The following is a 12,028-nucleotide window of genomic DNA, read 5'->3' as shown; positions in this document are numbered from 1 at the left end:
TCAACATGTTACCTGTCAAAGCTACAACATTGCCAGATCTTATATTTATATATCTATCTTCTAAGGCACTTTTTACCGTATCAATCCACCTATATCTTGGTCTTCCTCTGAGTCTTTTTCCTGCCAACCTGGCAGAGAATGCTTGTTTGGTTAATCTTTCCTCACCCATTCTGTTTAAGTGACCATACCACCTGAGATTAGCTCTGCTAACACATTCCTGGATGCTGACAATGTCAAGTTCTTTCCTAATATCCTCGTTTTTAATATGATATTGCCATTGATGCCATCTGTTCACGCCCCTGATCTTTCTCAGGATTCTCATATCTGTGGTCTCTAGTCTTTGGTCAAGTGTTTTACTTCTGATCCAGCTCTCAGATCCGCAAGTTATCATAAGAATATCAAATGAAGAAGTTTTATTATGCAAAGAAAGACCAGATTTGCAGGACATCTGACAAGCAATATATTACAAGGGAAAGTTGAAGGGAAGAGAAGACATGGAAGGCCAATCAAAGAGTAGTTTAATGACATTGTGGAATGCAATGGCTTAAGAATGACGGAGGCAACAGACCATGGAGAAGAGCTGCTCATCTGCTGCAACTCTCTTTTTAGAGGATGCTACTGAACGATGATGACAACGAGATCTGGAAAAGGTATATGATAAGGTGCCAAGAGAGAAGCTATTCAAAATGCTACAGTTGTATGGTGTCGATGGGGCATTACGTCAAGCAATACTTAGTCTTTAATTGAGTTGTAAGTCAGCAGCTAGTACAGGAAGATGGTTTAATGTTAAATCTAGTGTCAGACAAGGATGTGCATTATCCCCTCTCTCATTCATTATCTATATGGATCACATTATGAAGGAAAGTGGCATTAAACCTGATAAAGTGGAGATGTTAATTTCAGCTCTTTGCTTTATGCAGATGATGTAATACTGCTAAATAAATCCACTACAAGTCTGCAAGATTCCCTGACTAAATTGAATAACTGTTGTAATAGATTGAAGGTCAGCAATAACAAAACAAAGACAATGAAAATAGGCAGAAGCATTGAAAATATCAACTGCAATGTGAATGGAGAACCTATAGAACAAGTAAAACATTTCAGCTACTTATCCACAATTTTTAATGAAGATGGAAAATTAAACATGGAAATAGACAACAGAATCAACAAAGTTGGTATGGTAGGAAGTGAACTGAATAAATTCATATGGAATGTTCTTCTACTCTCTGTCTAAGAAAAGTTGAGTCTTCCAGTCTTCTCTTTCCTTGCTTTTCGAAAAGTTCATTATAAGTTCCACATTCTGAAATGTTCTTTACTGATTTAAGCAGGTGATTCTTGCTCTTCTTTTTTCAGTTGTAAAAGTATTTATTAGGATGTTAATTTTTTCTAATATTGTCTTGTTAGACGATAAGAGGTAAAGAAAGTAGATAAGAAGCAAACAGCACGTTTCTTGTCTAACTCTGCTATTTGTTTTCTTTTCTATCCAACTTGTTTTATTTATTTTTCTTAAGCATTTCATTTCAAATGTGAACAGTTTTTCCTCCTCTCTTATGGAATAAGAGAGGTGAAAAAAACTGTTTATATGGAATAAGAGAGAAATTAGTCAAAACACTAAATTAGCTGTATACAAGACAGTTTAAACCAATTTTAACTTATGGATCTGAGAGATGGGTTAGAAATAAAACACTTGACCAAAAACTAGACTGCAGATATGAGAGTCCTGAGAAAGATTAAGGGTGTGAACAGATGGTATCAATGGCAATATCATATTAAAAATGAGGATATCAGGAAAGAACTTGACATTGTTAACATCCAGGAATATTTTAGCAGAGGTGGTATGGTCACTTAAACAAAATGGGAGAGGAAAGATTCACAAAACAAGTGTTCCCTGCCAGGTTGGCAAAAAAAAAAAAGACCCTGAGGAAGACCAAGATATAGCTGGATTGATACAGTAAAAAGTGTCTTAGAATACAGAAATGACCTGTCTTCTATGGCAAATTGTAGATAGGAAGTTAGTTTTGTACACCCCTTGAGGATATATGTCAGGAATTTGATGATGATGATGAAATAAGATAACCACGGTAGAAAACATCCAAGAGGAATACATAAGTATATATCAATATTTGAAGTAGAAAAGTCATCAAAAACCTGAATTGTGGAAAATCAGTTAGAGTAGATGATATATGACCAGAAATGGAGGCAATGTTTAATGGTAGCTGTAATGCATAATTCAGTGAGGATGATCACACAGTAATGATCACACATGAGAATAGCAGAGGAATTTGAATTTCCCTGCTATTTATTGTGGATAAAATTTATGCAAGTACACTTGAGAAGAGGCTAAGAAAGACTATGGTAAAGAAACTTGGAGAAGAAGAAGTAGGTTCAAGACAACTAGGAGTAATCTCGATCAGATTTTCACTTTACAACAAGCAGTGGAAAACCATTGAACAAGATTTGATATAAAATTAAGAATGAGACATAAGGTACATGCTATCTTTACTATTATTCATTATTTGTATGGATTACCTCATGAAGAAGGTAGGCATTAAACCTGATATGAAGACTGGAGATGTTAATCTCAGTCCTTTATTTTATACAGATAGTGTTATATTCCTAAATAAACCCAGTACAGGTCTAGAGGATTTATAGACTAAACTGAATCAACTGCACTAAAAAAAAAAGTTATGTGCGGTTTCTTATATGTATGTATTCCCATCCCGCTTCACAGCTCACCACTAGTCGTATCTTTCAGGCGCCGGCCGCATTCATCAGTATCGCACATGCTCTGAACAAGCACTGACGTGTTTCGCACGGTCTCCATTCATACACGATTTTTATAGTCTACAAACCTTGCGATTGTTTAATGTTATGTTCTTGATAAAAATTTTATCACATAAAAAATAATAATGTCATCCAAAAGAAGCAAGTCCGATTCTTCTACTGCTAGCAAGAAAAAAAAACATTGACTTTGGAAACAACACTCAAAATTATTAAGGATTTTGAAGGCGGAATGAAAATTTGTGAGCTAGCAAAGAAGTTTGATCTACAGGAATCCACAGTAAGAGCAATCATAAAAGAAAGGTTTACAGATTTTGGAGGACATAGATTCTAAAGAGGAACAAATTGTAGCCACAAGGCAAGGAATAAAAAAAATCATTAGCTTGCTATGAAGAAATTTTGCGTAACAAGAAAAAGACATACCGTCAGACAAATATATTAGATTTTATGAAACCACCGACATCAAAATAACTTTCTTTTATTTATGTACGAAAAACTACAATTATGATTATATTTCTTAAAAAATATAGGTGTTTTTGTAAACCTTTGGTCCAAATTGTATGTTTGTATATATAAATTATATGCAAAATTATACCCGGAGTTACGCGAATTCGAATTACCCGCATTTTGTTGGTCCCAACTACTGCGTAACTTCGGGGTCTTACTGTACTGGCTTGAGTATATGACAACGTATACTAAAATATTAATTAAAAAACTTGAATCATTACTTCTCGTGGAAATTATATAGTGAAAATGCATAACGTTGGTTATGCATTTTCACTATATAATTTAAGGAAATTACAACGTACTAGGATATACATTAAAATAAATTTTAATATATTTCAATATTTCGGCAACGTCACGTTGCCATTTTCAAGAACTTAAGTACAAGACATGTGCATGCAGGCACAACAAAACGTTAAGTGAGGAAGAAGTAGGAAGCTATTATTTCTCCTAAAGTCCTGATGGTGACCTCTAGCGGGCAATGTTGGTATTCTTGGGCGATTGGGCTGAAGGTCTTCTGATGTAGGTTTCCCAAATTTGAGGAAGTCTCATGTAGCCAAATTTGTTGGGGTTTGGATCGTTTCTTAGGGCTGAAGCTGATTCCATGAAAAGCCTTTCATATCTGTATTTGCTACAGTGGATTATCCTGGCTTTCTTCCACCGTATTCTATGGCAGGTATCCAGTGCATGGTCAGCAAGACCAGAGTGGCTGTATTGGTGACAACGGATGTAGTCCTTGTGTTCTGAAATTCTGATATTTGCTGTCCTGCCTGTTTGGCCAAAGTAGGACAGCTTACAGCTGCAAGGGACATGGTATACACCAGGTAGGTCTAGGAAGGGAGAGGTTGGTCTTTAGTAGAGCGGATAAGGGATGCCAATTTTTTTATATAATCTGTAACAAGAAGTTATGTTTTTTTAGGATTTTTGCGATTTTTTCCAAGGTGCCTTGGATATAGGGTATGGTGATGGATTTAGAGTAATCCTTGTTGTGAGGGGGAGGGGAGGGGTTGTGGTTTACAGGTTTCAATATTTTTTGGATTTTTTTTTTTGGGGGGGGGGGGTAGCCATTGGCTGAGAAAGTGGTTTAGTTCTGTGGTTAGGGCCTTGTCATTCGAGCAGATAAGTTTAGCCCTGTTGTGTAGTGTCTTAATGACTCCTTATTGTTGTGAGGAGGGGTGGTGGGATTGTTGGTGAATGTATCTGCCTGTATGGGTGGGTTTTCTATATACTGAGAAAACCAAGGTTCCATCAGGCTGGCGGGTGACCAGTGTGTCTAAGAACGGAATGCAGTTGTTTTTTTCCTCTTCCAGGGTGAATTTGATTCTGGGGTGTTGGTTGTGTAAGTGTGTTAAGAAGGAGAGGAGTGCATTAGAGCCATGTAGCCAAATAGCGAATACATCATCTACATAGCGAAGCCAAACGGTTGGTTTTTGTGGGGCAGAGTTTAAGACTTTCTCTTCAAAAGTCTCCATATAAAAGTTGGCCAAGGGTGGGGAGATTGGAGAACCCATGGATGTCCCCTCTATTTGTTTGTAAAATTTTCCTTGCCAAACAAAATAGCCTGAGTTCACTGTGAACTGAAATAGGGCGGTGATATCGGGAGGAAATTTAGCTTGGATTAGCTCTAAGGATTCTTTGAGTGGGACATTTGTGAATAAGGAGGAGACATCAAAACTGACCATTATGTCAGTGTGTTTGAGTGTAAGGTTTTCTATGCTGGCTTTGAAGTGGGCTGAGTTTTTTATGTATAAAGGTGTGTTGCCAGTATAGTATGAGAGAACTTTCGCCAAATGTTTAGCTAGTTTGTATGTGGGGGGATCAATGCCATCCACTATGGGACGTAATGGCACATTTTCCATGTGAATTTTTGGAAGTCCATAAATACGGGAGGGGGGGGGGGGAGGGTATGGAGCTATATGGTTTTAATTTGTTAGTGATATCCACAGGCCAAGAAGTGACCTTCTTAAGGAGCCTGTGGAGTTTTCTAATTTGTGAGTTGGTGGGATTGTTCTCGGGAGGTAAGTGGCCAGATTTAACAATTGAGATTTCAGCTAACCTGTGTAATCTTTTTGGTTAAGCAATACTGTGGCATTCTCCCTTTGTCAGCTTTGGTGATTATTATTTTCTTGTTTTTCTTTAATTCTAATAGAGATTTAATTTCTTTACTGGGCATGTTGATTTTAGGTGGTTTAGCTTTGGTCAGAACACAAGTTACATCCAGTCTAATATCATTGGCGGCATGGCTTGGAAGTTGTCGAATCCTGCGTTCAATTCGTATCATAATATCCTCAGCAGGTATTGGGTGCAATGGTGAAGTTGTGGCCACGTGCGAGGGCGTCGAGTGCTTCAGGTTTCACACTAAGTGACGACAGGTTAACTATTGTTTCAGTAGGAAGTTGCGATTTCGAGATCGCGTCCTTTTTTAAATTTTTAAATTTTTTGAAGTGTCGATCTCGTACTTTTTTTAATTCTTTTTCCGCTGCAGTGCATTAGATGTCATATAAAATCGACCAAATTTTGTGGCTTAAGGTGCTTGAAAGGTCATCTTCGAGTGTCTGTATAGCTGAGTTAGCTTCACTCAGGAAACGGCGAGTGGTGGCAATTTGTTCTCTGAGTAAGGCTTGGCTGGCACGGTTATACATACGAAGTGCCTTTTGCAAAGAGAAACGATGCTTGAATTTCACACAGTTAGGGATTACCTGGTTATCCCGGCAGTGCTTCAGGAAGGCGAGACGAATCAGTTGTCTTGATAGCTTCAACTTCAATTTACCATAATGGCGTGCTTTACGTGCGATAACATCTCCGTGGATAATCGTAATTCTCGTGGAAAGGCTTAGACATGTGTTATACATTTTTACTATATAATTTAAGGAAATTACAACGTACTAGGATATACATTAAAATAAACTTTAATATATTTCAATATTTCGGCAACATCACGTTGCCATTTTCAAGAACTTAAGTACAAGACACGTGCATGCAGGCACAACAAAACAGTAAGTGAGGAAGAAGTAGGAAGCAATTATTTCTCCTAAAGTCCCGATGGTGCCCTCTAGCGGGTAATGTTGGTATTCTTGGGCGATTAGGCTGAAGGTCTTCTGATGTAAGTTTCCCAAATTTGAGGAAGTCTCATGCAGCCAAATTTGGTGAGGTTTGGATCGTTTCTTAGGGCTGAAGCTGATTCCATGAAAAGCCTTTCATATCTGTATTTGCTACGGTGTATTATCCTGGCTTTCTTCCACCGTATTCTATGGCAGGTATCCAGCGCATGGTCAGCAAGACCAGTGGCTGTATTGGTGACAACGGATGTAGTCCTTGTGTTCTGAAATTCTGATATTTGCTGTCCTGCCTGTTTGGCCAAAGTAGGACAGCTTACAGCTGCAAGGGACATGGTATACACCAGGTAGGTCTAGTGGGGGAGGTCGGTCATGGTCTTTAGTAGAGTGGATAAGGGATGCCAATTCTTTGTATGGTCTGTAACAAGAAATTATGTTTTTTTAGGATTTTTGTGATTTTTTCCTAGGTGCCTCGGATATAGGGTATGGTGATGGATTTAGAGTAATCCTTATTGTGTGTGTGTGGGGGGGGGGGTTACCGTTTCAATGTTTTTTGGATTTTTTTTGGGGGGGGGGGTACCACTGGCTGAGAAAGTGTAGAGAATGTGGTTAAGTTCTGTGGTTAGGTCATTGTCATTCGAGCAGATAACTTTAGCCCTATTGTGTAGTGTCTTAATGACTCCATATTGTTGTGAGAAGGGGTGGTGGGATTGTTGGTGAATGTATCTGCCTGTATGGGTGGGTTTTCTATACACTGAGAAAACCAAGGTTCCATCAGGCTGGTGGGTGACTAGTGTGTTTAAGAAAGGAATGCAGTTGTTTTTTTCCTCTTCCAGGATGAATTTGATTCTGGAGTGTTGGTTGTTAAGTGTGTTAAACAACCAAATTCAGCAGGGAAATACCTCTGTAATTCTCACAATCAGTTTTATTTCCCTTGTTATTCCAGATGATTGGAGCTCTACTGCTATCATCTGGAATTCATCCTTCTGTCCAGGCCCTCTGAACTATGCAGTGTAGCCACCATAAAACTTTTATACCTCCATACTTGAGCATTTCTGGTCTAATATCATTTACTCCAGCTGCCTTTCCACATTTCAGACTTTTGATGGTTTTTTCTACTTCAAGTATGGATATGTATTCCAGATTGCATGCATGGTGAGTGTTTTTTATCACTGTGCTGTCATTACTGCTAGTTTAATTTAGTAATTTTTCGAAGTAATTACTCCATACTTCAAGGATATCTTTTTCTCCAGTTTTCATATCACCTTTATCATCTCTTATTCCTTTTACAGCACTTTTTCCTCCATTTCTGAGCTTCTTCAACAACCTCTGGAATATCTTGCCACCTTCTTGATATTTATTTTCTATGTTCTTACCAAACCCTTCCCATGACTTTTGTTTACCAAGTTTTACACAGTGTTTAGCTTTCTTACATTTGTCTCTGTATTCTCTAAGAACAAAAGCTGACTTATTTGCCAGGCACATTTGATATGCTTTCTTCTTTTCCTTCACTGCCTCTTTAACTTCCTGGGTCCACAAGGGAGTTCTGATTTTTCTATCCTTGCAGACAACCTCGCCACATGCCTCGCTGGTAGAATCAATCAATGTTTTCTTCAGAGCTTGCCACTGAATCTCTAAGGTTTGAGTCCTGTTCTCAAACTCTCATTTTTTCTTGAATAATGTTTGTATATTTTAGTCTACAGTTCACATCTGAGAGCTGCTCAACTTTTATTCATTTTAAAACTTTCTCACATATTCTTCTTTTCAATATGAAATTCAATTTTATCCTACTTAAGACTAAATGGTGATCTCTTCCAATTTCAAATCCTCTGTACACTCTGCTGTCCTGCCCAGGGAGAAAACATCGCTATCAACAATCACATAGTCAATGAGACTTTTCTTATTCCTTGCCTGTTGTCTCCATGTGAATTTGTGCTCATTTTTATGTTGGAACATGGTGTTAGTAATAACCATTCCATGTCCTGAGCAGAAATCCAACAAGTATTTGCCATTATTATTAGCTTTGCTGTTTTCTCCAAATTTTCCCAAAATATTTTTGTATGTCTGACAATCATTTTCTACTCTGCTATTTAGATCCCCAACAAGGATCAACTTTTCATTTTTCATTGTATCAGTTGCTTTTTCTAAAGCATCAAAAAATTCCTCATTGTCCAGTTCCCCATTCTGATATTTGCCCACATCACTCTACTTGAAATTGCCTGCCATTCAAGAAGATTAGCCTCGTATTTAGTGTTGAATACTAAGGCTACTCCTTCTTTTCCTTGATTGTCATTGCCTGAATATAACATTTTGTATTTATTGCTCAGAAAGAGCTCACCAGTTTTTGTCTTTTTTGTTTCAGTCGCCCTTATTATGTTGATCTGGTACTTATTTAATTCCTCAGCTAGCTCCATTTCTTTGCCATTCAGGCTTCTTATGTTGATAGTACCAATCTTCAATTCTGGTGATATTGAGTTGGGGTGTGTTTTAGGATTTGTTCCAGTAGCTGACTTTTTGCTGTTCGCCCTGGTTCCCTCGCGAAAACAACGGGGGGCCTTGTTTAACTGGGTGACGCCCCAGCCGGCATGAAATTCTATTATGTTGTACCATCATTTAATATTGTGGTTTAAGCCAATAAGAATACAATTTGGTCGGATAAATCCCAAATTGCCAGCCCATCCTCATTCGTTCAGTATCCAGGTAGATACCTAACAGGGTGCACCACGAAAAGGTGATGATTGGTCGGTTCTCCACATTCCTTTAAAGGTCCTCAAATTCCTCAGTTGTACAGCTTTGACCCTTAAGCAAGCACTCCACTGAAGATTTCAAGACAACTGTGATCATTTGATCTTCTTAAAATGCTGCCGGGATAATAAGTTGATCCCAAAGTGTGTAAAATTGAAGTTTCACGTCACCAAAGGCGCTCTGCATTTATGACCGCACTAGCTTTGCCCTACTATATGAACAGATTGCCTCCACCCACGTTCTCTCCGCTGACACCAACGAGGTATCGGCCGAGGTTATTTGTGCATTAGAGGAAGAACTTGCTGCTATACTGGACGACGAAATTTGGACAATCCTCTCAGACATCTCTCACACTTCATCAGAGAAAGAATTTATTAAAATACGATGTTGGCATATTAAAAAGTTTGAAAGTCTAAAGAACTCTGCCTTCGAACATCAAATACCACTGAATACGGTAATTAACCTGTCTTCCCTTACCCTGAAGCCTGAAGCACTTGCACATGGTCACAACTTCGCAGTAGCACCGAAAAAATACCGTCTGAAGAAATAATGATGCAAGTAGAACATGATATTTGCAACCTTCCCATCCATATTGCTAACAACATCAGACTGGATGTAGCCAGAGTTCTTACCAAACCTAAACCACCAAAGACTAACCTATCTAAAAAAAAAAAAAGAACTAAAAGCTCTACAAGAAATGAAGAACAACAGCAAAATGGTAATCACCAAAGTTGATAAGGGAAATGCCAGTGTGGTTCTCAACCAAATGGACTACACAGGTAAGCTTCCAACTTTACCGTTAGATCGTTCTACCTACCTACCCCCACTGAATATGATCCCACCAACTCCAAAGGGTCCTAAGAAGGTTGCTTCTTTGCTTGAGGAAGTGACTAGCAGACTAAAACCTTTCAACTCTAGAACCCCGCCCTCCTCCCGAACATATGGATACCAAAAATCCATAAGCAAAATGTGCCATTACATCCCATTATGAATGGCACTGATTCCCCCACATACAAATTAGTCAAACATTTAGCCAAAGTTTATACTGGAAACACACCATCACACATAAAAAACTCAGCCCACTTTAAAGCCAGTATAGAGAACCTCTCACTCCAACACACTGACATAATGGTCAGTTTTGATGTCTTCTCCTCCTCATTCAAAAATGTCCCACTCAAAGATACCTTAGATCTCATCCAAGCCAAACTTCCTCCCGATATCTGAGCCCTATTTCAGTTCACCATGAGCTCTGGCTATTTCGTTTTGCAAGGAAAATTCTACAAACAGATAGAGGGGACAGCCATGGGTTCTCTCCATTCTTGGCAAACTTCTTTATGGAGACTTTTTAAGAAAAAGCCTTAAACTCAGCCCCACAATCCAGTTCACCTTGGAAAAGGAAAACAACAACAGTCTTCTTTTCCTAGACACTCTGAATGCACGCCAGCCTGATGAACTTAACCATATCCTTAACACCTTCTTAGTGGCTACAACCCCCAAAAATCCAGAAAATATTAAAACCAGTTAACCACAATCCCCCCCCCCCTTCTTAACAGAGATTGCACTAAATCTATCAACATTACACTACCATCTATCACTGGGGCATGTCTGAAAAGCTCACAAAAATCCTAAAAAAAAATCACCTGACTACTGTTACAAACCACATAAGAAATTGGCATCCTTTATCCGCTCCACCAAAGACCAGCCAATTCCCCTAGGCCTACCTGGAGTATACCAAATCCCTTGCAGTTGTAAACTGTCTTACTATGGCCAAACAGGCAGGACAGCTAATATCAGGATGCCTGAACACAAAGACTACATCCGGTTTCACCAATACAGCCACCCATTACTTGCAGACCATGCACTAGATATCCACCACAGAATATGCTGGAAGAAAGCCACTCTACTACATCGTAGCAAATATAAATATGAAAGATTGTTATCAGCCTCAGCTCTAAAACACTTCCCAAACCTCAACAAATTTGGACGCACGAGACTGCCCTAAATTTGGGAAGCTTGCATCCTAAGATCATCCCAACAGCCAAGACAACCCAATTTAGCACCAAAGGACTCTAGGACCAATGCCAGTTGCCTTCCTCAGCCTCATTTGCTCGTTGTTAGTGCCTGCATGCACATATCATAGTTTTATGTTCCCAGAAGATGGTAATGTAACATTGCTGAAATATTGGAAGGTACTGAGTCAAGTCTTTTAATTAATATTTTAGTATACGTTGTCATTTCCCGAAAAATTTGAAGTCATGTGTAACCAACGTACTACAAGACTTGAGTATAACTGTGTTGAGTGTTTAGGTCTCTAATGTTCAATGCAGAGAGAGAGAGAAGGGGAACCAATAGTCACATAATTCTCAAATGGTTCATCATCTTCTTAGATTTACAGAAGCTAACACATATTGGAAGATATTTAGACAATCGCATTATACTCAACAGCAATTCGTAAAAACACTAACACGCAGAGCCAGGCATCTATTCCAATGATGCCACTAATCTCACCTTCTTTTGCCACCCATTTTTAGCCAATGACTACAGCTCATCTCCCCCCAAAGGATAAAATGTTAAATGCCCCTCCCTCCTTCCTGTAATACACAAGACCAGAAGTAAAGTCCTTCTCTATCCTATATATCCAGGGTACATCTGAAAAGATAAGAGTGCTTAATATTTGATTATTATAATAATCAATTTAATTGTGGTGTGGAGCTTAATGAATAAGCTCCACACCACAATGAAACCAGAATGAGTACATGAAGTACAGTGGGTCACAATCAACATACAGGCAGATCTGGCATCTGCCTCAGAGAACATAAGAAACACACTATGAAACATTTCAACAAGTACAGCTGTATGGAGACAGTCATTTTCATTTTAAGATAAACTTAATACCTGCAAACTGTTTTTCATCATATAACAGATGTCACAAAATTAGGACT

The 12,028-nt window shown here is 38.6% G+C and overlaps 1 protein-coding gene across 3 annotated transcripts in view; it reads right to left on the bottom strand.

Moving 5' to 3' along the window:
- LOC150093934 (uncharacterized) overlaps window positions 1–12,028 on the bottom strand; it is a 513,542-nt gene that overhangs the window by 425,719 nt on the left and 75,795 nt on the right. The gene's annotated exons all lie outside the window — the stretch shown is intronic.

This window comes from Typopeltis vanoorti, chromosome 23, assembly GCF_054136105.1.
Source record: "Typopeltis vanoorti isolate ZY-2024b chromosome 23, IOZ_Tvanoo_1.0, whole genome shotgun sequence".
NCBI lineage: Eukaryota > Metazoa > Arthropoda > Arachnida > Uropygi > Thelyphonidae > Typopeltis > Typopeltis vanoorti.
Note: the sequence above shows the minus strand (reverse complement) of the source record. Positions and strands in the feature narration are given on the sequence as shown.